At 38.3% G+C, this 23,457-nt stretch overlaps 1 pseudogene; it reads left to right on the top strand.

The window, feature by feature from the left end:
* The first annotated feature begins 20,393 nt into the window (after positions 1-20,393).
* LOC109276045 (40S ribosomal protein S8-like) lies at positions 20,394-21,007 on the top strand (annotated as a pseudogene).
* Positions 21,008-23,457: the final 2,450 nt, after the last annotated feature.

The raw sequence follows: 23,457 nt of genomic DNA, 5'->3' as shown, positions 1-23,457 counted from the left end.
GAATAAAGAAAAAGGAATCCAAGTATATCACCAAAGAAAGCCAGCAAATTATGAGAGAGCCAGAGAAGAAAGGATCAGAGAAGAACTACAAAAACAACCATAAAACAAGTAGTAAAATGGCAATACATATATATCAACACTTACATTGAATGTAAATGGACTAAATGCTCCAATCAAAAGAAATAGAGGACAGAATGGATTAAAAAAAGACCCATCTATGTGTGGTCTACAAGAGCCTCATTTCAGACCTAGACACATACAGATTGAAAGCAAGGGGATAAAGAAAGATTTATCATGCCAAGTAATGTCAAAAGAAAGCTGGAGTGGCAATACTTATATCTGACAAAGCAGACTTTAGAAAAAAGACTGTAACAAGAGACAGCAAAGGACACTAGATAATAAGGGGGAAATCCAACGAGAAGATAAAACAATTATAAATATTTATGCATCCAACATGGAAAAACTCAACTACATAAAGCAGTTAATAATAAACAAAAAGGAATTAACTGATAGTGATACACTATCACTATAGGAGACTTTAACCTCCCACTTACTCAATGGACAGATCATCCAAACTGAAAATCAACAAAAAAGCAATGGTTTTGAATGACACACTTGACCAAACGGATTTAACAGATATATTCAGAACATTCTATCCTAAAACAACAGAATCCACATTCTTTCCAAGTGCACACAGAACATCCTCCAGAACAAATCACTAGTCAGGCTGCAAAGCAAGTTTCAACAAATTCAAAAAAATCAGCCATACCATCCATCTTTTCTGACCACAACACTATGAAAGTAGAAGTCAACCACATGAAAAAAAAATCTGGAAAGAGCACACATACGTGGAGGTTAAATAACATGCTACTAAATAATGAATAGGGCAACCAAGAAATCAAAGAACAAATCAAAAGTTACAGAGAGAGAAATGAAAATGAAAATGCAATGATTCAAAATCTTTGGGATGCAGCAAAAGTGGTTCTAAGAGGGAAGTTTATACAGCCCTATATCAAGAGGCAAGAAAAATCTCAAACAACCCAACCTTATAACCTAAAGGAGCTAGAAAAAGAAGAACAAACCCAAAACAAACAGAAGTAAGGAAAAATAAATATTTGAACAGAAATACAGGACACAGAAACAAACAAACAAAAAAACAATAGAACAGGAAAATAAAACCAGAAGGTTGTTCTCTGAAAAAAACAAAATAATAAAATTGACAAACTCTAGCTATATTCATAAAAAAATAAAAATAAATAATAAAAAACAGAGAGGACTCCAACAAAATTACAAACGAAGGAGGAGAAATAACTGACACCACAAAAATACAAATGATTCTAAGAGAGTATTAATGAAAAATTATATGTTAAAAAATTAGACAATCTAGAAGAAATGGGATAAATTTCTAGAAACATAATTGAAGCATGAAGAAATAGAAAATTTGAACACATTGATTACCAGCAATGATATTGAATTGGTAATCAGAAATCTAGGACCAGGTGGCTTCACAGGGGGAATCCTACCAAACATTTGAAGAGTTGATGCCTGTTTTTCTCAAACTTTTCAAAAACAAAATAGAAGAGTAAAGAAAACTTCCAAATTGATTTTATGAGGCCAGCATTACCCTGATATCAAAACCAGATGAAGACACCACAAAGAGAGAGAGAGAGAGAGAACTATAGGCCAATATTTCTGATGAATATAGATGCAAAAAAAATCCTTAAAATATTAGCAAACTGAATCTAATATAAATTTAAAAAGTCATTCAATCATTCACCATAAGTGGAATTTATTCCTGGGCTGTCAGCGTGATCCAATATTTGCAAATCAATCAACATGATACATCACATCAATAAGAGAAAGGATAAAAATCATATGATCACTTCAATAGATACAGAAAAAGCATTTGACAAAGTACAGTATCTATTCATGACAGAAACTCTCAAAGTAGGTTTAGAGGGAACATATCTCAACATATATGGCCTTATATGAAAAACCCACAACTAACATCATACTCAATGAGGAAAAAACAGAGATTTCCCTCTATAGTCAAGAACAATACAAGGATGCCCACTCTTACTTTTATTCAACATAGTACTACAAGTCCTAGCCACAGCAATTAGATAACATAAATAAATAAAAGCCATCCAAATTGGTAAGGAAGAAGTAAAACTTCCACTATTTGCAATGGCATACTACTATATACAAAAAAATGCTAAGATTCTTCCAAAAACTACTAGAATTGATAAGTGAATTCAGCAAAGTTGCAGGATACAAAATCAATGACAGAAATCCACTGCATTTCTGTACACTAATAATGAAGCAGAAGGAGAAATTAAGAAAACAATCCCATATGCTATTGTACCAAAAACAATAAAATACCTAGGACTAACCTTGACCAAAGAGATGAAAGACCTGTACTCTGAAAACTATAAAACGCTGATGAAAGAACTTTAAGATGACACCAAGAAATGGAGAGACATTCCATGCTCATGGATTGGAAAAACAAATATTGTTAAAAATGTCTGTATTACCCAAAGCAATCTGCAGATTTAGTGCAATCCCTACCAAATACCAATAGCATTTTTCACAAAACTAGAACAAACAATTCTCAAATTTGTATGGGACCACAGAAGACCCTGAATTACTAAAGCAATGTTAAAAAAGAAAAAAAAAAAGTGGAGGCACCACAATTCTAGACCTCAAGTTTTATTACTAAGCTGTAGTGATCAAAACAGCAATGGTACTGACACAAAAACAAACACATAGATCAACGGAACAGAATGGAAGCCCAGAAAAAAACCCACAGTTATATGGTCAACTAACCTTCAACATAGTAGGCAAGATTATGCAATGGGGAAAAGACAGTCTATTCAACAAACAGTGTTGGGAAAACTGGACAGCTACATGGAAAAGAATGAAACTGGACCACTTTCTTACACCATACACAAAAATAGACAAATATACATACCATACACAAAAATACTCAAAATGGATCAAAGACCTAAATGTGAGACCTGAAACCATAAAAATCCTAGAAAAGAGAACAGGCAGTAATTTATTTGACATTGACTATAGGAATATATTTCTACATAGGTGTCCTGAAGCAAGAGAAATAAAAGCAAAAATAAACTATTGGGACTATATCAAAATACAAAGCTTCTGCACAGGAAAGGAAACAATCAACAAAACTAAAAGATAACATACTGAATGGGAGAAGATTTTTGCAAATGACATATCCAATAAGGGGTTACTATCCAAAATATATAAAGAATTTCTACAACTCAACACACACACACAAAAAGAAAAAAAATCCAATTTAAAAATGGGCAGAAGACATGAACAGACATTTCTCCAAAGACCTACAGATGGACAACACATACATGAAAAGATGCTCAACATCAGACACTATCCAGAAAATGCAAATCAAAACTACAATAAGATATCACTTCCCATCTGTCAGAATGGCTAAAACCAAAGCCCAATAAACAACAAGTGTTGGTGAGAATGCAAACGGGTGTAGCCACTCTAGAAAACAGTATGGAGTTTCCTTAGAAAGTTAAAAATAGAACTATCCTACAATTCAGTAATCACACTACTGGGTATTTACCCAAAAAATATGAAAATACTAATTCAAAGATATATATCCATCTCTGTGTTTATTGCAGCATGGTACGCAATAGCCCAACTATGGAAATAAGACAAGTGTCCATCAACCAATGAATTAAGAAGATGTGGTATATGTGTGTGTACACACACACACACACACACACACACACACACACACTGGAATATTACTTGGCCATAAGAAAAGAATAAAATATTGCTATTGCAACAACAGAGATTGAGCTAGAGAGTATAATTTTAAGTGAAATAAGTCAGAGAAAGACAAATACCATATGATTTTGTTCATATGTGGAATTTAATAGCCCAAATAAATGAACAAAGGAGAAAAAAGAAAGAAACCAAAAAAATTTTTTTTTTCTTAACTATAGAGAACAAACAGATGGTTACCAGAGGGGAGGTTGGGAGGGGAGGGAATGGGTGAAAAAAGTGAAGGAGATTAGGAAAAAATTATATGTACATCATACTTAGTAATGTACCCTGATACATTAGAATAATCAGAAAACTAGTTTTCTCATTTTTCTAGTTATGGCTATATTCCATAAAGTTGGTGTCACTAAAGAACTGTCAGCAGAGAGAAGTCTGTTCTTAAATGTGTCTCAGGAAAATCACAAAGGCAGGGCTAAACAAGGTATAAGACTAGATGGGAATATGGGACTAGTTAATGAAACCAAAATAAGTTTATGTTAGGAACCAAAAATATAAAGGGGAAAAAAGAATGGATAGTAGGATGGCAAATGAAGAATCTTGTTAGGATTTGCTAGATAGCTGAGACCTTCCTCAGAGATGTTTTTGGAACCATAAATTGTCAATTCTAAACACAAATAATATAAGAATAGCTGTTGTATCATCCTTAGCTGTGACTAACTATAAGTCTACAGTTTGGCTTGAAGGGTTTTATAAACACAAAATTGTTGGATAAGTTGATTAAAGTATAAAGCTGGCAATATTCAGTTAATTTTTTCAACCAATATGTATTGAGTACCTGTTCTAGATGATAAATACAAATCCATGGACTAGATAGTAGAGATAAAAAAAAAAACACCTAAAAATATTTTGAAGTATTTAAGCTACAAAATAAGTAGAATGTACTGATTGACCATATATGGTAGAGAGGTGAGAAGGAAGAAAAGACGGTGGCCAAGTTTTATTGCAAAACAAATGCATATCCTTTACTCAATTCACATTTTAAAAAGAGCACTTCAGATTTTAAAGGTTAAGTAGTATACAGTAGAAAGAGCACAATACTGCCAGTTAGAAAATTTGGACTCTATTCTCATTTTTTGCCATTGGCTATGTAACCTTCCCTTGCTAAAAGAGTTAAGAGGCTTCATCCCCCACAAGGTAGGAAATCCACTGATCTTTGGAAAACAGGAGGCTTCAGCTTGATGGTGAGAGCCAGGCTGGTGCTGCAAACAGAGAAAACATCTCTCTCTCTCTCTGTGTCTCTCTGACTGTCTGGCAGGGGGCCACATAATACACTGATTCCATTTGGCAGCAGTAAAGTAGTTAATGGAAACTCCTCTTTCAAGATGTGACATGTTCCGCGTGATCTGTCAGAAGGAAAGTTTACATAATGAAGAGTACTGGCATGGATCAAAGCCATCTGGAGTAGCCCAATTCCCCTCTGGGCATTTGTGACTGGGGAGTCCTTATGAGAGCAAAGCAGAGAGATGAATTCTGGTTCCCTGAACAGTTAGGGAAGGGGATTGACTCTTGATACTAAAAAAAAAAAAAAAAAAAAAAAAAGTCAAGATTAGAGGTTTGATTTATGAGAGGGTCAGCAAAGTAAGATTTGGGTAGAGGACCACCCAGAACATGTTCACTGTAAATCTAGCAATAAACAGTCCCCTATTTCAAGTTGTCATCTTGTCCACTCACTCCATGTTTAGGTAGCTCAGACCCGCAGTAGCACTCCATTGCTCAAGATCTGAAGAGTGGTTCTGGGGTGGGCACAGGAAATATGTGATTCCTAACAGAAGAAAATCTCTTTTCAGGAAATGCAGGGGCCAAGGAGCTCTCCCTCTCAGCTGTCATCCCTAGCAACCCCCATCCCCACTCCCCTTACACGCACCACACTCCCCCATTTCAATGTGCAAAGATGTAGCTCAAGGAGCAAGCTTGTGCTTCTCTGACCACTCTGACAGGGGAAGCTCAGCACCAAATTTTGGTTGCTTCTAATACCAAGATTCCTAATTGACACAGACTTTTCTTTCTCTGAATCCAAGGTACTGTTACAGCTCGTTTGTGTTTTTGCCAACATATGACACTAAATATTAAAGAAGGTATAGAGGAGAATCTGTACTCTTCTTCCCTCCATCAGGGAGGAGGGAGAAGGGATGAGGAAGAAGGGGAGGGGGAAGGGAAGGGGAGAGGAGGAAGAGGAAGAAGAGGAAAAGAAGGGCAAATGGCCCGTGTTCTAACTTCATATTATGTCCCTATTTTATTCAATCGCCCAGGACATGACAGAGGGGGACTTCAGGGTCGCTGTAAGTAAGAGGCAGATTATGCCTCATGCCATACCTTCCTTTCTAATGAGGCTGTTAGAGTATGCAATGACAAAATGCTTGTGAAAGAATTTTGGCAAGTCTACAGCCCGGTATTTCTGGTATGACGATTAGCTCAAAATACATGCTCTTCTTTATATGCTCGATTTAGTATCACATTCGTTTATGAAAAACAACCTGCCAATACAGAATACAGATACACGTTTGGTGTTGGACTAGACAGGATGAGAGGTTTAAACAGTCGTTCAAGTCAAAATTAATCATAAGAGATTAATAATTAGCTCATCTGGACTACATACTGCTCTTTTGCTGAAAGTTCTATTTCTAGAAAACAAAGCGCGTAATGACATTTCACATTTTTTTCTTTAGCAGTTAAAGGTGATTTCCTTGGCTCTAGAACCCAAACAATTATCCATGATTCGACAGATAAAGTATGTAAGCATTTCACAAGAATTTACCTTCTAAAATCCAAGTTCTTGACAATTTTTAAAATCAGTGAAGCTCACAAAAGTGACAGCTGAAAAACAGCTATTTGCCTGCACCCCGTACCATAGGCATTTCATCTACATAATGACTATCTCCATGCATAGATCACTAATCTCTATAGTCTGAATATCTATACATTTAGAGAAGAAACTCCAAAACAAGGATTGACAGCTTTAAAAATAGTTAAGCTAGGGGCGCCTGGGTGGCTCAGTCGGTTAAACATCCGACTTCAGCTCAGGTCACGATCTCACGGTCCCTGAGTTCCAGCCCCGCGTCGGGCTCTGGGCTGATGGCTCAGAGCCTGGACCCTGCTTCGGATTCTGTGTCTCCCTCTCTCTCTGCCCCTCCCCCATTCATGCTCTGTCTCTGTCTCAAAAATAAATAAACGTTAAAAAAATTAAAAAAAAATAGTTAAGCTATTTTAGGTCAATTTTCTATTCTCTTGACTTCCTCTGTGTTTTCTCTCAAAAGCTTTCAGGAAATAAATGTTCTCAGGCCTCATAAGCTACTTTCCTTCTAACAATGTTTAAAAAAAATGAAAAGAACAGTTCTCTTACATTTAGTCATTTATAATTAAAATCTTATTAAAAACATTTTTTAAGTTTATTTCATTTTGAGAGAGAAAGAGAGTGAGAGAGTGGGGTGGGGAAGTGAGGGAGAGGGAGAATCCCAAACAGGGTCCACACCATCAGCACGGAATCTGACCAGTGGCTCGAACCCACACTATCAGAGATCATGACCTGGGCTGAAGTCGGACCTTCAACCAACTGAGCTACTCAAGCACCTCAAAAACAACATTGTTAAATTAGTATTTAGTTTGTTTTAATTATTGCAAGCATGGGCCTTGTCTCATTTCAAGTTTTTGTTTTGTGGTGGGCAAGGTTATTTTCATAGTTAATCACATAACAGAGTAGGCAGATAATCGAATGTAATTGGTAGATGCTGTGAGGTGCTCCGGAATGTGGGCTCCATGGGAAACAAGCGATTAGGAAGTGACCATGGTGCTGGAAAAGAGACCCAGGTACTCCCCAGGAGATAGCATGGAATCAGCACACACACTGCCTGGTTTCTACCTTATGGGCTCTTGCCTCCTTTCCAACTTTTTCTTGTAAACACCACTTCTTAGCAGTCTCCAACTACTTTTTCAGTCCATCAAACATGCCAAGCCATTTCCCTATCGGTGGGTTCTTCCCTCTGTTTCCTTAGAGTCTTTCTCTAATTGGCTCTTAGTCAATCTTCAGATCTCAAGTTAATGTGGTAACATGTTTTGCCCAATCAACCCTTAAAATACATTCCCTCTCATTTTTCTCTAACTTAGGAAGTCATTTTTTTAAAATTTTAATGTTTATTTTTGAGAGAGAGAGAGAGAGAGAGAGAGAGAGAGAGAGATACAGAGTATGAGTGGGGGAGGGGCAGAGAGAGAGGGAGACACAGAACCTGAAGCAGGCTCCAGGCTCTGAGCTGTCAGCACAGAGTCTGATGCGGGGCTTGAACCCGCAAACTGCAAGATCATGACCTGAGCTGAAGTTGGACACTCAACCAACGGAGCCACCCAGGTGCCCCAGGAAGTCATTTTTCTTATTTCATCCCACCCAAGGTAATCTGTAATTATTCCTTTAAGTATTACCGGTTTATTGTGGATCACTCTTTCTGTGAGTGGCAGACAACAGAACTATGCTTTGTAACTCAGTAGCTCACTAGCTTGCAGCTCACTAGCTGCATATGGCTATTTATGTTTAGATTAAAATTCCAGTTGGCCCTTGAACAACTAGGGGGGTTAGGGGCTCCTACCCCCTACAATCAAAACTCTGCTTATTATTTTTGACTCCCCCCCAATTTAATTACTAGTAGTTTGTTGTTGACTGGAAGTCTTACTGATAACAAATAGTTAACACATATTTTATATCTCATATGTACTATATACTGTACTCTTACAATAAAGCTAGAGGAAAGAAATGTTAAGAAAATCATAAGAGAAAATACATATACAGGGCTGTCCTGTAAAAAATCCACATATAACTGGACTGGCATAGTTCAAACCTGTATTGTTCAAGGATACATAAAATTACAAATTCAGTTTCTTAATCACACTAGCTATACTTTAATTATCATAGTAGCTAGTGGGTACCACAATGGACAACACAAATATGGATCATCTCCATCACTATAGAAAGTTCTATTAGAATAGCTTTGTTCTAGAAAACAAGTTCCTTTAAGGCAAGGCTCACTGTCCATCTTGTTCCCTGTTGTATTCTAATGCCCATCACAATGCCTGGACTATCAGAGGTGCTTAAATATTTGTTGAATCAATGTATAAATGAATTAAAAAAATAATAAAAATATCACTGAATGACTGCTAATAAAGAAAATCTTAAATTAAGACTAAGAACTAGAATGGATAGTTGGGGTAGATTATTTGGAAAGGATTCAAACTCTAGCCCTGAGACAGAGGTTGCCAAAAAACACACTACGTATGTAATTGTCAGTTGTTCCCTCTCACACACTAGAAGATAGTCTCCCTGAGAGCCCGGACTTCTTGTCTACTGCTGTATTCTCAGTACCCAGAACAGAGCCTATCTAGGGTGAGAAAACACAGACCACTTCGTCCCTTTGCATGTCCTTCCTTGTGTCTATAGAATGACCATTTCATTTTCAGAAAAGGGTACATCCATTTTCCAAATATTTCACTTGTATCACTGGCCTTCCTACTGCCTTCCCAATTTTGTCTTATTTTATTTCATTTTTATTTTATATATTTTTAAAATTTTTTTAACATTTATTTATTTTCAAGAGACAGAGTGTGAGCGGGGAAGGGACAGAGAGAGAGGGAGGCACAGAATCCGAATCAGGCTCCAGGCTCTGAGCTGTCAGCACAGAGACCGATGTGGGGCCCGAACCCACCAACTGTGAGATCATGACCCAAGCTGAAGTCGGACACTCAACCGACTGAGCCGCCCAGGAGCCCCTTGTCTTATTTTTAAAAAGTCTTTTTAAATCTATAGATCTCTCTTTTAAATTTATAGGTGTCTCCTTGTTCTTAGTAACTATTTGACACAGGATGTGCTCTTCAGCTCCTGTGGCTTTTTCTTCACTCCTCAGGCAGCGGCTATGCTTAGCATTTTCTCTTTCAATCAGCATCAGTATCAGGATGGCTACTTTTAATTCTAACAATTGGCTGTTACCCCAAGCTAACTGTGAATGGGTTAAAATGTTCCTTCTCTGGGAGGATAGGAATCTTTAGCAAGGTTTCTTGCAGTGGTCATAATTCTGAATCTTAGTCACCTCTCCAGGGCTCAGCTTAAACCTCTTCTCCTTCATGAAATCTTTCCTTTTTTCCAGAATTAAACATGAACATGATTTTGACTTTAGCCTGGGCACATTTGAAGTAACTCATTTACTTGTAGCCAGAAGATGTCCAAGCAAAGCACCCCTTTAGTCCATCTAGACCACAGTAATTTCTTTATACTCTTACCTCCCCCCAGCAACCCATCCATTCCTCACCCGCAGCACATATTACCATCTATCTTGTACTGTAATGATTTATGCCTGGGTCTTATCTCTATAAGACAGCAATTTGTCTTTATGTATCACCCAGCTTTACACAGAATAAGCATTTGAGAAGTGATTTTCACATGAATGAGACAGAGTATCTTGTGTTAGGCCCATGGTTTGGATTTCAAATTCTTAGCTAACAGTATCTGTGTGTCTGAGACTGAAAATAAAAACAAGTGAACTTGATTTGAAATACACAGGACTTAATATAGGATTTAAAAGTTGCCAAAAACTCTGCTCCAATCTAAATTTGTATTAATATTAGCTTATTATCTTAGGGATGATAGCCAGGGAAGTAGGAGAGGCCATTTTCTAGAAAAGGGCCACATTTTTATTGTTTAATGGGTTAGAATGAAGATCTTTTTAAGTATGGGGTGAAGAAGCCATTTATGAAATGACGCCCGCAGAAGCAGGAGGGTCGCAAGACAAACAGAAAGGCAGTCAAGGCAGATAGAGGCTTTTTAAACTAATTATTACCTCCCCAAATGAGGACACAGATCCAGTCTTTGCTCCAATGTTCATTCTTCTCAATGTTCTGATCTACCTGCTTGCTTCTGGTAATAATACCTAAAATTACAGCATTTGAGACACATACCTTTGAGTTATAGCTTATTTTTAAAGAGATTCTCACACATTAAAACATCTTTTTAAAGGGTTAATATGCAAAACGTAAGATATACATGAATATTTTAGCATGGTCCAGTTAAAAAAAAAAGTCCACTGGGAAATATAAAACTGGCCCTGTCATATTTGTTAGTGGGATTCTGGTGACTTCTCTGTGTTTCAGTTACCTTGTATGAGTAACATATGTACACATGTACATATGTATGTGCATATATATTTTTATGTAAAATATTTAATAGGTACTAGAAAAGGATACAAAGTACAGTTCCCCTTTTCATGGAAAATTAAAATAATTAGGCGACTCTTAAGATCAACTGATTTATATTTTCTCTTTTGCATATAGGAAACTGTGGCCAAAAGCAGTGATGTCATTTCCTAGAAAATGATTATTCATTTCCTTTTCCTCTGGTGTAATTTTCCTGTGGGAAACCTATCGTTTTACTAATTCCAGATTATGAGGTTCAGGGGAAATCACACCTGTTCTCCAAATAATGAGCCTGTAATCTAAGAACAGGGGAATATATAAAATATTTAATATACAGAACAGCATAAAATAGATGTCAGCCACAGACAACCATAACAACTATAAAGGCAAGTGCAGTAAAACCTTGGTTTAGGAGCATAATTCGGTCCAGAAACATACTTGTAATCCAAAGCGCTTATATATCAAAGCAAATTTCCCCATAAGAAATCATGGAAACTCAGATGATTTATTCCACAACCCCAAAATATTCATATAAAAATAATACTGTAATATAAAACAAAATAACAAAATACAAAATCTAAAGAAAAATAAACAGATTAACCTGCACTTACCTTTGAAAACTTTAGTGGCTGATGTGAGGGAGACAAAACAGAGGAAGGTTATTGTGTAGGACGACTCTCACTGTCACTAATGGAATCACTGCTATCTATTGGCTCAATGGAATCTTTTTCTGCCTGGGAACCATTGTATATGCTCACATGGATGTTGACTACAGAACAGTATTTATTTATCTATTTATTTATTTTCAAATTGTTAACATTTTTTAAATTTTCCTTTGTTTTAAATTTACATCCAAGTTAGCTAGCATATAGTGCAACAATGATTCCAAGGGCAGATTCCTTAATGCCCTTGTCTACAGTACAGTATTAATAAACTCTTGTCATATACTGTATTGAATGTAACTGGCAACAAGGCAGCCGAGGAGAGGGTCTCGATCTGCAGGCAGCCTGACCCAGAATGAAGCAGAGCATTTCTAAGCTCACTCTTGTATGGAACAGCGGAGGGCTGTCCATAGGTGCTTTGAAGGGACAAAAAATACACTAGTGCCAGTTGTGAGCACCTTCCAACCTTCTGAAAAAAATCACTGATTTCTGCCAAAACCTGGCCTGAGACCGACCACCTGTGCATGGGAGACCCACAATTCTGCAGCAAGAGACAGAAAGAGAGAGAGAGAGAGAGAGAGAGAGAGAGAGAGAGAGGAGACATTGGCTCAGTTGTGATCACATGACATCTGGTGTCACACACGACTCGTATTGCAAGACATCACTCGTTTATCAAGTTAAAGTTTATTAGAAATGTTTGCTTATCTTGTGAAAACACTCACAGAACAAGTTACTCACAATCCAAGGTTTTACTGATTAAGGGAGAGACCTCTCTCTCCAAAAGTAAGCTAATTAGGCTGTACATTCCCACTGGCTATAGTGAATGGTTCAGAAATGATCCCAAAAGACAAGTCAGACCAAAGAGTGGAAGCTAAGGCCTTTGGAGGATTTACTGGGGAAAGAAATTTTCTCCCTCTTTGGAGGTTTGTTGAATTATCACAGTGAAGTAATCTCTAAGGGACCCCAATCTCCAAGTCACCACATAGAAACTAAGAACACCAATACAGCGGAAGGAAGAGCTAAAGAGATGGGGAAATATAAGTCCCTTATGATATTGCTTGATTTCTTGATCCATCTGTACCTGAAGCCAACAAGAATCAACCCTGAACATTTTAAGCACCTGAGCTAAAAACTTCTCTTTTTTTCCTAAGCCCAGTTTGACTTGGGCTTCTGTCATTTTCAACCAAACAAGATCTGAGTAATAAAGAAGTATACTTAGGTAAATCCAACAATGTCTTTCAACTTAAAATTTATGTGATCTTTTTATTACATCACAAGTTCTAATTTGGGTGGGGAAGGAGGGGAGATTTAGGTATCAGAATCACTTAGAGGAACTTCTCAAATAGATACATTTACTCTCAGAAGTCCCCTACCTGCACAGAAACTATAATAAGTGAAAACTGGGGGATGAGAGGTAAGAAGGGAAATAGAGGTAAAAATATAAGCAAATATACTTTGAGAAAACTCCCCAAGTGATTGATATATCCCTAGCTCTAAAACAGCCCTACACTCTTATGTTGCTTTGTTACATTGAGTGCCATGAGCTCAATTATGGTAACATAAGTGAGGCTCCAATTTAAAGCAAGGTCTTACACTCTATGAATCAAATAACTGGTTTCTGAACTAGTAACCATGAACTAGAACAATGCATTGGAGAGATTTCCTTCCTAGGGGAAATGGTTGACTTTTCTGGGTCCCTGGAATAAAATTAAATTTTAGAATTGCAGGAGGTAAGTACATAACACTCATGTTTTTGAAGAGGGAAATTCACCAATGACTACTGGAGGGCCACTTTGTCTTCTTACCAAGCAGAACTGACAATATCCTCAAAGATGTAGAACAGACTACCAGTTGTCAGCTCCTGTACAAATTTCTTGTTCTATGGAATGTTTACGTAATTTTACACAATTGTAATAATGCAGACTATCTTGTTAATAGGTTTAAGCCATATAAAGGGAATTAAAATTAATTTTTGGATATTACCTACAAAATACAACAGGTTTTTACATGTGGCTTTGAACTGAAAAGCTAATGGAGACTGTTGGGCAGGTCTGTGCCTAAAGTAGGAATGGCAAATAAGCCAATTCTGAAAAATTAGCAGTTCCTGCCGGGAACACAAAATTGATGGGGGATGGGTGATGGGTATTGAGGAGGGCACCTGTTGGGATGAACACTGGGTGTTGTATGGAAACCAATTTGACAATAAATTTCATATTTAAAAAAAGGAACACAAACTTGATAAGAACTATGAAGTCTCATATGGATCCAATGGAAAAGTATATCATGATCAATTACTGGTGTCTATCATAGTTGTGGAAAGAGAAAGTGGTAGCTTGAGTGCAATCTACTTATCCTCTCTGACCTAAACCATCCACAACTAATAAAGGCCCGCACTTCTATTTTTCAACTTGTACAAATTTGTGTAAATACTCCCAAATATGTAATTGTATTGGCACTTGACCATTATTTTAGAGCTAAATAGCAACAAATTGGCTTATTTTGAGACATAACCCTTAAGCTGTGTCAGCCGCATCAACAGCTACACTTCTATTGACCTCTGCAGGGAAACTTATCTCCCACAATTCCCTTCCAATTAGTACAAGTCAACAGGATGGATGTAAATTGATAATTTTCACTATTAGAGAAAGATGCTGTTTTATTCTTGGAAAAACTAAGTTATAGGAATTAAATGTTTATACCAATCTTCCTTCTTCCCAGTGTCAGCTGTGCATCCTTGTACTAATCATTTGGTCTCTCTGAGCTTCAGGTTCTCCAACTGTACCATGGACAGACCTATTAGCTATGGGATGCTCCACTGAAATAATGTATGCAAAAGTGCTTTGGATATTGAAAAGTGCTATATAAATTATGACTTGTTACTCTGGAGAGATCCCAAATAACACTGAGGGATCTTTTGTTAATTGCAGGCCCCCTAAAGGTCTCTCTATTTCACTTATGATTAAGTGAACTCAATTCCATCATATAGGGTAAGAACTTTGCTAAGTTCTCACTAACACACTTGATACCTTCAGCCTTGTCACCCTGTTGAGCATTATTTCAACCTCCTTCCAGTTAGAGCTCTCTTAACAAACTCTCCACTCTGGTCTGTCTTGATCCCCTACTAGAATAGAACTTGTTCATGTTGCCATTTTCTAGCCCATATAGCTGACATTCTCCTTATTCCTGTGCAAGCTGTTGACTCTGTCCTTGGTCTATAAACACGGGTTCCAAACTCTTCAAACCTCTAGCTCTGTTCGTCTTCTATTGAATCATCTGAGCAATGTTAGTGGGCTTGATCTTTGCATCGAAACCAATATTTGGGGAGCTGTCATTTTATGATCTCCACATTGCTCTCCTTGAGCACTTCTGTTCTAATTTTATATTTTTTCTCACTCATATATTTCCTTTAAAAAAAACTACAAAAGTAATAGGTACTTCAGGATGTAGATAAGAAAATGAATACCAAGAAAGGCTAATGACAGTGTCTAAGATCACAGAGATAGTGATCACAATGGAGAAAGAATTTAAATTCAGGTGTCATGACTCAAAAGCACACACTCCTTCTGGAGTACCATGCTGCTTTTAAAATCCTCATCAATCTTCCAGTTATCCTCATTCTATATTTCACATCCCAATTGTGCCAAAAAAAAAAGCCTATACAAAATCTGTTCATCATCTGAGAAACAGATACACCATTATTACAAGCACAATTTAAACACTAGTCAGCTTTGCTGAAGTTGACAATCAGCCTCTGTATCCCAGAAGATCGAAGGACTTTGAACAATAACATTAAGGGAAAAACTGTATTTTTGAATGACTAGCATTACTGCTCCTTCAATTAGGATGGAATGAGAATTTTAAACATCTCTATTTTGCTAGTTGGAAATGAATATGCAGGTCAGATTCTTATGGCTCTCCTGGGTTATGTCAGAGATTTAGAATAGAACTACTCAATTTTGTTCCAAAACTCTGGACTCTGAAAAATCACCAAGTTTAAAATTAGAGAACTCAGAGTTTATTTTCCAACCCCATAATTTGAGAGAAAGTGAAATTAAGATCAAGAAGGTCAAGTGACTTACCTACAATCACCACAGCTAATACTACTCAAAGTGTCAGACTTATAATAGACCATGAAATAGCACATATGGATTCCTTACCTGAGCCCAGTAGTGCCTGGTGATGTGATTGACTGATATTCAGCATGAGCTCCTTACATAGTACAGTCTAGTAGTAAGAAGTTTGGGAACTTGCAGTCCCTGGATCCTATTTCAAGTAGGACTGACTGCAGCTAAGTAGTATTTCCACATATCCAAACTTACGCTCTTTCAATGAAACTAGCATTTTCCACAGTGTTCCTTAGAGCAGTGTTCATGCAGGATGTCAGATAGTAGGTGCTCCACACTTTCAGGAAGTTTGGAAAATACAGTTCAAACACATTTAATTTATTCTCTTTTATACTACCAAATTTCTTGGTGCCTTTATTATGTTAATGAGCTCCTTGACACTAAGAAATGGCTATATATTACTTCTTAGGCCTTACTGCACAGTTATTAGCATAACTAAACCAGTGACTCAAGGAATACAGTTTGGGAAACTATGCCCACTACCTAACCCACATTTGCGGATTAAATGCTATACTCCCCAGGCAGGTTTCCCCTTTACCCTTTGCTCCTGTTCTTTAATGAAGCCCTAAACAACAGAGATCTCTGTAATGCAACCAGAGTTTACACAAACCCAGAGCAAGATAAAAATGCCAGCAAAAAACAGACAAGCAAAACCATGACAAATGGCCTTAGCCTGATATTTTTCTCCCTTCATGTAGCAAAGGATTACTTCTTGTGGAGTGAATTGAAAGTCTTCTCCACAACAGGCACTTTGGTAAAGGACAGACATGAACCAGAACACCCCATCTTCACAGGCCTTGAGGGCCATCCATGGCAGCTACAGAATTTCTACACATTAGAAATTAGAGCCAGTTAGGGGGACAGGATGAATGGGGATTTGGGAAAAGTGAAGTGACTTACTTTGACTTTTGAGTGCATCACAAAATCATTGCTAGATGGAATTATTTGTTGAGGGGCAAAATTGGGTGGAGGTGAAAGAAATTGTGGAAAGATGACATCTCTGAACCTCCCCTTGGTTCTGCCATGGGAAGCAGGTCTTGTAACTGGGGAGATACATGACAAAACAGATTATCATACAAAAAAGGAGTGCTCTAAACAAAGACCAGCATATTGTGCGCAGGGACACCAGAACAGTGAATGGACTCTAGGGACATTTTAGTCTACATCTGTAAAGGAAAAAAATATTTCAAATTGCTGCTAGATAGCCATCTAGCGAAGAGAAAACATGGTACTCTCACTTGTTTCCCTGCCAAAGATGTTGTATAGCACAGTCTCTTTGAATAAAAATAAAAATAACAACGTACTGGATTGATTCTTCAGCTGTGTACTTTCAAGACCTCTTTTGATCAGAACTAGACTGGGAATGGAAAATATAAATTCTTATACTGTCAACCCTCCACCAAATGATCCTAAACAAATCCTGTAATATCTAGGGTACTGTGTTTCTTCACCCATAGGTTGGGAGAGCTGAACTACAATATCAAGTAAACCCATCTTGGCTCTAAAATAATATGATTTCATAATATTCTTCAATGCCTCTTGGGTATTTAGTGTAGTGGTTAAAATGATCAGGCTCTGGAGTTTAAAATCCCAGCTTTGCCATTTACTGTTTCTGTGACCTTGAACAAATTACTCCTTATTGGTCTTATTTCCCTAATCTACAAAATAAGGATAATAATAATACCTACCTGGTAAGTTTTAAGGAAGATTAAATAAAGTAATGCAATTAGAGTACTCAAGTTAGTTTTTAGCACCTAGTTACAGCTCAATACATAGAAGTTATCATCCACACTATTACAGTTTTAAGTTTTACACAGAGATTATCCCAATGTCTGATATATAGTGCTCAATGAACAGGCACTGAACTGGGCACATCACAGGCCTGTGTTTAATCATTAACCTTATTCTCACTTCTTAGGCCTTGTACTATGCAGAACCTTGTTTATCCAACATATACATAATGAAATGCCTATTAAGTGCTGGACGCTCTTCTAAATGCTTGAAAAATATTATCACTTAATCTTTCCATGACCCTATGAGTGAGGTATTATCTCATTTTATAAATAAGGAAATGGAGGCCAAACAAGGGTAAATAGCATGTCCTAAAGCATGTGACAATAACTAGTTTGGGCCAGAGCTAGGATCTGGACCCAAGCAGCCTAGCTCTAGAACCTGTGCTCCTGAACATCGGCAAACACTGTTAGCCTTGCAACTCACTCTTCTCCTGCTTACCCCTTCCAGCATGGCTGACTCTCCCACAGTCCTCCCAACAGGCCAAGAGGCCTGGCTCAGTCACACTGCTATGCTTTCAATCTTGCCTTCCTTCCTACCACTTCCCAACTCACCAAGTGGCCTCTCCCAGGTCCTGTACTCTATTGATCTTAATCTAAAATATCCTTCAAAACTTGCGACTTTCTCCCCTACAATGTTGTCAGTTTTTCCTTCCACTCACTCTGTTTTCTGCTCTCTGGCTCAACTCCATTTGCATGCAGAGGGGTCAGGGTAACGGGTCTTTATTTCTTGCGTGTCCAATTCTGCCTACCCCACTAAATTATAATTCCAGGAGAACAGAACCCACAGCATCCTCCTTCATTGAAAGATTGGCTCTCATGGTTGGGTGTCTGTCTGAAGATAGCCACAGAAAATTCCTTATGACTTGAAACATTAAGATGCATGGCATTTATTTGATCCCCTTTTTTTCCCTTAAGCAAATTTGAGAACAATGAATATGGTGTTTGACAAAAGCTAGTCTAGAGTGACATCTGGTGGCTATTTTTTAAAAGGTTCACAAATATTTGCTGCTCCTTACAGGCAAAGTTCATTCCTTAAGGGAAAGGTGCCTTATCCATCAAAGCCTGCGTCACAACTAGGCTACCTGCAAAGACAACAGGAAGAATCAAGGCAGAAGAAATCCTTTTTTTTTTTTAGTCATTTTATTTGAACAGAAATCCTCTATACTAAGTCATAAAGATGTGAAACACCTTCTTCCCTCAGGTGGAGAGACAACTGGTACCAAGACCCTCGTTTAGAGATAGAAGTTGAAGTTTCCTATTCCAGTCCTTGTTGTTAGCATCTAGTGAATAGGCAAGCCCCATTTCCCCCTTTGAGCCTCAGTTACTAGATATATATTTTTTAATACTGGGATTATACTCAAGGTATTCTTCTCTTTATATAAAAGAGCAATCATTCTGTAATATATACAATTTCCCCTAAATTTGAAGTGCCAAGTTGGCAGGTATGATCTCCTAGTTAAATACCACCTCTTTTACACTCATATTTGAACAAAATGAACCAAAGTCAAGTTAAAAGTACTCTTACAAAAAGTGGCAACAGTAGTATCATACTTGCAAGAGTAGTAATAATAGATAACCCAGGCCATGCCAAGTATTTTTGTATATATATTGCTTCATACTACTGAATGCCTAACCTGAGAAGGAAGGCATCGGCATCAGATGGTCACAAACTGCACATTCTGGCCCAGGATGCCATCGAGCAAGAAGTGGTGACGCACACCAGCCCCCTGTAGGCTCATCCACCAGCGCTGAGGACACCAACTGGACTACAAGCCTTGCCTGCCCTGACTTTACAGTCCTTTCCCTTTTCTCACCAACCTATCTGTGGTGTAGAAGATGAAGTGTAAAAGGCAAATTAAGTGGAAAAGCTAACCTGCTATATCCCAGCTTCTCCACCGGAGGCATCCAGACAAAACCAGGCTCAAACTAGGGCAGAGGAAGGGGGTGAAAAGTCTAAACCCGGAAGTAATATTGACGCTGTGACATCAGACTACACAGAAAAATTTTTGTGCCTGGGAAATGAGACTGTTTATTATTATTGAACGTGACAGCAAAAGCTATGAAATCCCAAGTACTATCAGGGCCACAGGAAAGAGGCTTGACATCACACAGAGTGACGGCAACAGTGAGAAAGGATACAGTTGTTCTCTGAGGCTTACCCCATCCAGTTCATCCAATAAATCGTATTTATCATCTTGGACTTGAATAGAAATTGTCCGTTTTGAAAGGTGAGTAAGCAAAGGCGACAAGCCAGCACAAAACTTCTGAAAGGATGGCAGAGACTCGGAATACAAGAGATAGGGAAGAAAATAGTCTGTTACCTCTGCTTTTCCCTGTCAAGGCAATTAAACAAAACATGAATGCTCTGAAATAGGAAATAAATCTGTAACACAATGAAAAGAAAACTAGTGCAACAAAGGACTACTAGTGTTCTATGAACTCTTTAAAAGGACTAGGAGTTACCCAGAGCACAATAGGTCAGTGACAGGAGGATATGTTTGAGGGAATAAAAAAATCACATAATTCTTAGGTTTAAAAAAAATGACTAAGATGAAAATGGTTAAAGAAGTGCAGTAAGTACTTGGAGGGCCATTAATAATTGCCCTCCCTAAAGAGAAAAAAATATACTTGCAATAGAAAAAAATTATTAAAAATTATTCTCTGAAGAAAATAACTCAGAAACGAAGCAGGAGTTTATCTGAAGGTCCAACGAGCTTCCTGTTTTCTGGCAAAGTTTAATAAACATTGTCGCAGGTCTGTTTGGAGTTATTATACTTCAAAATTAAAAGCATCTCCTTTCCAGCCAGCACTTCGCAATGGGCATCGCTCAGGACAACTAACACAAGTGCCAGCCCTGCCATGAGAAGAGGGAGCGTGAGCTGGGATGCCCCATTGCTAACAATGAATTGGCCTCCATCCGCCTCCCCACCCTTCCGCACACAGTCTGTTCAGACAAGGCAGCAACAAGTAGCATGCCTGGAGGCTGGATGTGGGGAACGTACCCTGGGGCTCCAAGTGTTATACACAAAGAACAAGGATTACTGACTTTGTCTACGATGCATCTAATAACCAACTGGTCCCACCAAAACCCTGGTGAAGAATGGAATCATTCTCATTAACCACACACTGTCCCAATAGTGGTATGGGTCCCACTATGCACTGACCTTGGGCTGCAAGAAGGGGGTCAGACTGACTCCCGAAGATGAAGAGATTTTAAATACAAAACAATCAATGACAATTCAAAGAAGCAGGAGGACAAGAAAAAGAATGCCAAGATTAGTGTCTTCTGAAGGAGCAGTTTCAGCCAGACAAGCTTCTTGCATACACGGCTTCAAGATCAGGCCAGCGTGGCCGAGCACATGGCTATGTGCCAGAGGGCAGGAGGCTGGAGTTCTATCTGAGGAAAATCAAGGCCCAGAAAGGCGAATAAATTCTCCTCCCCGCCTATTGTCCCTCATGTAATTAAAGTGAAAAATAAAACAAGTACCAACAACAAAACAAACCCCCCCCCACAAAAATAGAATACAGAAGACGTAGCTACTGAAAGGAAGGTAACATACAGTAACTGACTTCTCAGTTGACATGCAAGCAGGTGGCAGAGCTATGCTATATAGTTTGGGCAGGGAACTGCGTATTTGTAGAACATTGTCCCCAACCCGTGGAGAATACACGTTTATATACTTACCCTGCCCCTTCCCCTTCCACTCCAAACTCATTCAACTGCCTGCCCCACATCTCCACGTGATTATCTAACAGACCACTCAAAAGTACAATTTCCCAAAGCACACTGTCATCTTCTTCTAATATCTGGGTCCCGGTTTCTCCACCTGAGTTAATGAAAAATGCATTTCCTAGTTACTTGGGCAAGCAACAGTGGAGTTATCTTTGACTTCCTTCCCCGATGCTGATCCCTCTCTTTAGCATTCCAATACAGTATTGTTTCAGGAGAATTCAGTGACACCCGGTGTTCATCACAACCAGTGCCCTCCTTAGTACCCATCACCCATTTAGCCCATCCGCCACCCACCTTCTTCCATGAACCCTCAGTCTGTTCTCTATCGTTAAGAGTCTTTTGTGGTTTGTTTTCCTCTATTTTCTTCTCTCCCCCACCCTTTCCATATGTTCTTCTGCTTTGTTTCTTCAATTCCACATATGAGTGAAATCATGTGGTATTTGTCTTTCTCTAAATCTGGGCATTTTGAATAGGAAAGTCACCCAGGACAACAGGCATAAACTGAGACTGTCTTGCACAAGCTGGGTCACATGGTCACCCTATTTAATTTCAACATGACAGCCCAAATGTTTCTTTAAAACCTAAGTCAGACCCTATACTCCTCCACTCAGAGGCTTCTCAGCTCACTTGGTGTAGAAGCCAAGATCCTTCAGATGACCAGCAAAGCTTTCCGTGATCTGCCTCCCACCCCCATCCAGGCCTCTATCTCCTCTTCCCCTCCTTCCCCTTTGTTCACCTTTTTCTTCCTGCCGTGCAAACTCATGCCTCAGAGCCTTTGCTTTGAGGTTCCCTCTGCCTGGAAGGCTTTCTCCTCTGGCATTATATCTATACGATTTATTCCTTCCCTTTCTTCCAGTCTTTGTTCCGAGGTCACCCTCTCAACGGAACTTTCCCTGAGAACTTTGTTCACAATTGCAAACCCCTCCCCCCAGTCCCCTGATGCCTCTTCCCCTGCTCTATAACCTTCAAATATTCTGTGTAACTTATTTTTCATGTTTTACTGTGCCTGCCCATCACTGCCCTGCTAGAACGTAAGTTCCATGCAGACAGCGTTTTGTTTTTGCTTCTGCTTTGATCTAGTAATCTTGGTACAACAGTAAATGGAAATAAATGAAGACCAACCAAATGAGAGCGAGCAAAGTCTATTTATCCTGAGCTTGCTATAGCAAGGGAGTCCACCACCATTGCTTGCATTTTCATGGAGACTGAAAGGCAGGCAGAGCAGTGGGAAAGCTTCATAGTGGAAAAAGGCAAGACCTCAGATATGTACCGATTAGAGGCTATTGTCAAAGGGAAGCTAAAGGTGGGCTTACTAGAAGCAGGGCATGTATGTGATTGGTCAGAGGAGCATATTGAGCTTTCTCTAGTTGGTTCTAAGTTAGAAAAGGAGACAAATGTTAGGGAAACTGTCAGTTATTAATCAAGTCCTGGCCATTTTAGACTAACGTTACAGAAGACAGTAATCTGACTTCCTCCAAGTCTGACGTATAGAAAGCTGGCTTCCTGGATGGTTAAGGTAAACAATAGGATTGTTTTCTGGGTAGACTGCTGTAGGTTCTGAGTCAGAATTTTATATTTATATCTGGTCTGGCCATTGTCCACTTGTATATTCAGTCTCTCAGGTATCTGGCTTAGAGAAGGTGCTCAGCATTTGTTAAATGAATATCATTCCATTTCTACACAATCCCAAAATTTGGAAAACTAAACAACATGTTGCTTAAAGATAGAATCCTGTATGATGGAAATATGGATAAAAATATGCTGGTCATTATAAACTGTAACATTTAAATAAAGTCTGAAATTAAAAGGTAAACCAGAATATAACAAACATGTGAGATTAAAGTGGTCAACAAACTATTTATATCATTAAAGTGTGGATGAAGATTATGGTGTACAAGAAAGATAGGTTGCACTCAACCTTTTAGCACACTGAAAGATACAATACGGACACTTACAATACGGACCTGAAGACAATGAAGGGGAAATTTACAAAAAGCAGGAAAGTAACTTAATCTCTTATGAAAGCTAACACTTTGGGTGAGTCAAGTAATTATTATAATTATTTAGGGGACCAATAAACTAAGTATACTGCAAGGAGAGAACACTCTCCTTTCAATTTACCTTTAAAAATTGACTGCCTAATATGG

The sequence above is a fragment of the Panthera pardus genome, unplaced genomic scaffold, assembly GCF_024362965.1.
Source record: "Panthera pardus isolate Hobbes unplaced genomic scaffold, ASM2436296v1 HiC_scaffold_2, whole genome shotgun sequence".
Taxonomy (NCBI): Eukaryota; Metazoa; Chordata; class Mammalia; order Carnivora; family Felidae; genus Panthera; species Panthera pardus.
The sequence above is the reverse complement of the archived record's forward strand: the minus strand, read 5'-3'. Positions and strand labels throughout refer to the sequence as shown.